The following is a 6,000-nucleotide window of genomic DNA, read 5'->3' as shown; positions in this document are numbered from 1 at the left end:
TGTCACTGTTTGGAAATTTGGCATACCACTGTTAACTATAAGTTATGCAAGTTGCTACAATACAACCAGTTCAAATGATAAAAGTTAAATAATTAGAACAGTGTATATTATAAAGATTTATAACCAAATTTCATCAGGAATATTTTAGAAATCATGTATATACTTAATATTTGCCTCAAAATATCATGAAAATATTAATTTATCGACAGATTTACTGTCTATGTACAAAAGCCCATGTTACATAGCATAAGGATATGAAAATGAATGCAATTATAGTACCTCCTCTCCAGGGATGCAGATGCTATTATAGTGATTTCTGATCTGACAACTCTTATACCACCCCTCCCAAATCTTTTCATTTTCCAAAAACATGTAATAGTTATGGAAAATAAAACTTTATAGGAATCATACACCTACCTGTCCAAAGTCTGCATAGGCTAATTAAAATATCAAGAGCAGCAAGCTCTTTCATAGTGATACTAAGTGCTTTATACATATAACACAGTTAATCCCTACAGTGACATTATGTGGGTAACACTGTTTCCCCAGCTATCATAGATGAGGAAGACAGGCATAGAAATGTTAAACAGTCTACAGTTACATGGCTAGTAAGTTACAGAACCAGGATAGAAAACCAGTTTTCAGTTTTCATACTCTTCACAGGGCTGCTATACCATATATTGAGTTTCCTTTACCCTTGACTCTATTTATGATTATCAGAATCTTTGATTGACTCTATATAATGGAGAAAATAATGGGAACAGAGCTCTTACTCATTTTAAGTAAATTCTCTATATAGATCTTTTTTTGTTTATTTTTTCAAGTTTCAAAGTTCATGAAGTGGGGAGTAAGTAATAGAAGAGATTCTCAGTAATTAAAAAAAAGTTGTGAATCACTGGTTAATGTGAATGTGACTGGCTCACTTATTTTTGGAGAGGTTATTATATTATTTGACTATGGATATCCATTTTGGATGTAAAGACAATGTGTATCAGAGGGGGAAAAAAGGAGATTGTGGTTCTTTTTACCTCAGAAAGAAGGGGCAGAATGCAGATATCATTTCAGAGACCTTTAAAAAATCACCCTAAGAATAGTTCTTCTAACCACACAATTCCCAAGAGCTTGTGAGATTTTGTTCTACGGCACAGGAAGATGGAGACTGCAGCTTTGTTCTAAGGACCAATCTGGTGTGAGATAAAAATGCAACTAGTTGATGTTGAAGCCTGTAGATAACAGTAGATTAAATTATTATCTCCTCATTTTCTCAGACTCTCCTTTAAATTGTTCCCCAAAGGACTTTTAATTCAAGCTCAGAGACCCAGATAGCTGTCTTATCCTGTCTAAAAACTGACTTTCCCAAGTAGAGTCATCAGTTCTGAGTTTAAAACACCAAATTTCTGGCTTTAAATTATGAGAAGGGCTGAATCCATTTAAGTCTGCAATTTTCTTTGAAATATTTCCTTTGGTAATTTAACATTCAACTTCCTCGACCCCCGTGTCATGCAGAGTAATGCAGGCATAATTTTACAAGAATATATACAAAAGAGGGGGTTATAAACAAGCAAAAATATCACACACACACATAAATTTAGGAGACTTATTCATTTAAACAGAAAGAAAGGAGGAAGGAGGGAGAGAGGGAGAAAAGGATGGAGGGAGGAAGGAAGGAAGGAAAGAAAGAAGATTTATCTGTGTCAAAAAAATTACTTGTAATGACTAGCCAACAACTAGATGCATGTCTCATTAATAGAATGTTCCCACCATATAAGATACATATTGCAAAGATGTTGGAATAAAGTACAAAAGTAGTTAGAATTTAACCTGCCAATGGGTGATTTATTATGTATTTAATCAATTATGTTCTTACTTCTGGCCTAAGATATGATGAGAAATATTTATCTTTTTTGCTTCATCTGAACTTATTACAGGTTTACAATAAATAGTCATGTCACCTATGGGAAGATATGAGATAATACCCCCCACACCATCAAAATATAATATTTCAAGATATTTGGACAAATTTGATTCATGTCATGTTGGAACTATAGCTGACTCTATAACACTGCCTTATCTTTGTTTGTCCTGATTAATTTTTTTTCTTTCAGCGTTAAATCTATTTAGATTGCAAATCATCTGGGAAAATGGAAACAATAAGTGATATAACCTAGTTTGAGAGGTCCAAACTTAAGGTCCAGTTTCTGTTGCCTATGGTATGAGGCCAGGAAGAGCCAATAAATAACTTTATACATGTACGTGTTCACACACACCTTACGTAATTAACCATATTTGTAGCTGATATACACACAGACACATACATACACTTATAATGTTCAAAACAGTGATAAATGCTTGAAATGAAGTATCTTAATGCCCTCTCAAGACACACTAAATGAAATAATGTAAACTTAACCCACATATTTTGAGAATAAAAAATGTTTTCATTTTTATTGAAAATGGACCAAAACTTTAAATAGCCATAGAATATACTACTATACTAATTACCTCTTGCCCACTCAGATTTTCCTGCTGCATGGGGTAAAAAGACCTTGGAAATTCTAGTCCCAATAGCTTCCCCTACCCTCTACAGTATGATACTTATTTGGTTGTTTGACTTGATAATGATGTTAACCTTTCAAACATCACCTAAATTCTAAAATTCTAGAGTTCAGTGATGCTTAGAAGGGGAGTTATATAGTGTGGAATCTTGGAAGAGTATCAGGCTTTAAAATACAAGACTGAGTTCCATCGTATCAATATATTGATATGAAGTAGAAACATCGATTGAGGAAAATCAGGGCTACAAATTAAAAATCAGGCCTCTATAAATGTCATCACTTTATCGCATATATGAGCAAGAAAATAGAACACAGGAATAAACCTTGCACCACAGGGATAGTTTTCTTTCCAACATATTTCCAAGGGAAGCATCAGAGAAAAAAAAAGAAAATAGTCAGATGTATTTTTCCCTATTTATGCTCACATGAAACTGTTTAGTTTTTTGTAGATTTCTTAGCTGAAAATATACAAACATTATGAACTTTCTTGAAGGATTTGTAGATGTTGTAACTGCAAATCTGAAAATGTGCAAGTTGAAATGCAAATTCTTAACAACACAATTTCAAAAAGAGAAGTTTGTAATAGGAGAAAAACAACATCACTAACACTGCTTTTAAAATCTACACTTGGCTTTGTATTTCACATATCAGTAGTATATGCCATCCTGGCCTGAATCTGGAAGACCCCATGAACAATGAGTAAAGTGTGAACAATCTGACGAATCATTAGCATTATGTTAAGTAAGCACTGTTCATCTCTCCACCAACCATTTCACACCTCAGAATCTCAATTGAATAGACATCTCTGGCCCATAAAGATTATGGAATTGAATTCAGAAGGGGCATTCATTAATTTATTTCTATTAGTCACTGGCCCTAAAAATCAGTATTATTTGAAAATACAAAATATCTGGCTTTATGTGATCCCCAGTTATCTCAAATTGTCATGTTTATGTTCTTTAATAATTGTTTTAAATAATGTCCAATTTTCATTTTAAAAGAAACACAAGCTATACACAATTATCTGTAGCCCTTAAAAAACAGCAATATTTTAGAAGTATTAATTTTAATTTAAAAATCTATAATAAATTGACATTAGAAATTCATCAGCAGTTTAACATCCCTTTCAATTTTAATTTTTAGTGTCTTTTATTTTCTAGAGAATGTTAAGGAATTGATAATAGATGTGTAAATACCTCTACTTTTATAAAGAGTCTTGTTCATGCTAAGCAAGCGATTTTATAATATTCTATCTTTCTTTGCTACATGTTACTTGAATTAACTTAGCCACCTGGATTTTAAGACTAGGCAGCTTAGATAATTGGATACCTTTTAATAAAGCAAGGACATACCTAGAAGAAAATAACAACAGTCCTCCCAACTGCTTCTACCTGTTATTAGAGGGATATTAATTCTCCACGCACTTAAACCCAACAGATCAGGTGATCTAGTATTTGGGGCTAAAAACATGCTTTTCGGTGCCTAGCATTTGAGTCCGATTCTTAATTCTGCAACTTTCTACTCAAGTTCTTTTACCTCTCTGAGACTCACCTGAAAAATAGAAATAATAACACCTAACTCTTTAAAGCTGTGGTGACTCTGGAATAAAATTATACATAAACTCTTGGTAGAGTGCCTCACACAAAACAGATACAATTACTAAGTTATTAACTTGAAAAAAGTTTATTCTTAAGGAAGAGAAGGATAAAGAAGATGATAAATAGAGGCAGTATTTGGCTTCTAACCAACATACCTGGTCACGTCTCTCTAGAGTCCTCATAAAATCAATGCTTTGACAGTACATGCCACTGTCATGTTAATACAAAGGATTTGCCATGCCCAACCAGTATCAACTGGAACAAATACCCGGAGCATTTAGGTGTATCTGCACTGATCACAGAGGAAGCTGAGAAATAACTCCCTCTTCATGCATGGTCACCACTCCCCCTATCTAAGCTGCTCCCTCCATTTTCTCCCTAGTCTGGGTCTCCTACCTCAGTAGCATCTTCTAGTAGATTATCCACGTCTGTCTTGTCATTTGTATCTCTGAAATTCGAAGCTGAAAATATCCCTGAAAATCAGCAGCTTTATCTCCTTTCTCCTTGAAGATCTGAAGAAAAGAAAACAAAACTATGGTATCAAGGAGAAAAAGAACCCGTTCAACACTAATATTTGAGATGACTTTACTAGAAGAAAATATGTTTGTTCTTCTCATGAGACAAGTCTATTTTATATTTTTAACTACTGACATTTACTAACAGTATATTGCAGTGGTGGAAAATATTGGCAACAGGCCTCAGTAACCACGATTCTATTGTTTTTATAAGTTTAGTTGCTTTTTTTCCTCCAGATTCTACATATAAATAATACCATATAGTATTTGTTTTTGTCTGGCTTGTTTTACTTAGCATGATGCCTTTTAGTTTCATCCATGTTGTCTCGAATGGCAAGATTTCCTTCTTTTTCTGTCTGAATAATATTTCATTATATATATTTAAACAAATTAAAGAAAAAAATATTTTTTTATTCATTAACTGTTGATGGACACTTAGATGGTTTCCATGTGGGTACTGTGAATACTACTAGCAATGAACATGGGGGTATATGTATAACTTTGAGATACTGATTTTGTTTCCTTCAGATATATATTCAGAAGTGGGATTGCTACATCATACGGTAGTTTCTATTTTAAGCTTTTTTGAGGAAGCTCCATACTCTTTTTGAATTATGGATGTATCAATATACATTGTACATTGTATAAGGGTCCCCCTTTCTCTACATCCTCACCAATTTTGTTACGTCTTGTCTTTTTTACATTAGCTATCCTAACAAGTATGAGGTGATACTGCATTGTGGTTTTGGCTTGCACTTCCTAATGACTGGTACTGATCACCATCTGTATCTGTTAGTTATTTGTAAATCTTCCATGAAAAAAAAAGATATATATAAGGAACTCATATATCTCAATAAAAAAAAAGACTAAATAATTTGATTTGAAAAATGAGAAAAGAATCTGAATTGACTGGTACCGTATTAATCTGAAAATTAAATCTGAAAGTCTGTGGTCCCCTTGATGGTCAATATCTAAACACCAGCTCTCTCTCTCTCGAGTTCTAATATCATTCATGTTAATACTCTTCACTGTGGCGCTATACCACCTTTGAGTCTTTCTTCAGATGTCCTCTTCTTAATAATGTCCCACAAAGCCTATTGTTCCTGGGGTCATATCTTCCTGGCTCAAGCTTGACATTATGTGCAACCTCTTAATCTAAGGGAAAACTCATATTCTTTTCCACCAAACACTGGAAATAAGAGCCATCCCCTATGGATCCCTTTCTCTTTGTCCTTCTTCCAAGTTAATATTAGCCAGTCTTTATCTATTTCTTTGCCAGGAGGAATCAGGTATGCGTTTCTATATCTTCAAGCTTTGGTTGGTTTGTTGAAG

General features: G+C 33.6%; 1 long non-coding RNA gene across 1 annotated transcript in view; it reads right to left on the bottom strand.

The window, feature by feature from the left end:
- Window positions 1-4,240: 4,240 nt before the first annotated feature.
- Window positions 4,241-6,000, bottom strand: part of LOC116152221 (uncharacterized) — a 467,251-nt gene continuing 465,491 nt past the window's right edge. The window contains exon 5 of the long non-coding RNA XR_010379320.1: window positions 4,241-4,665. This is a non-coding gene — a long non-coding RNA (uncharacterized LOC116152221). The remainder of the gene's footprint in view (window positions 4,666-6,000) is intronic.

This window comes from Camelus dromedarius, chromosome 3 (genome assembly GCF_036321535.1).
Source record: "Camelus dromedarius isolate mCamDro1 chromosome 3, mCamDro1.pat, whole genome shotgun sequence".
In the NCBI taxonomy this organism is placed as follows: domain Eukaryota; kingdom Metazoa; phylum Chordata; class Mammalia; order Artiodactyla; family Camelidae; genus Camelus; species Camelus dromedarius.
The sequence above is the reverse complement of the archived record's forward strand: the minus strand, read 5'-3'. Positions and strand labels throughout refer to the sequence as shown.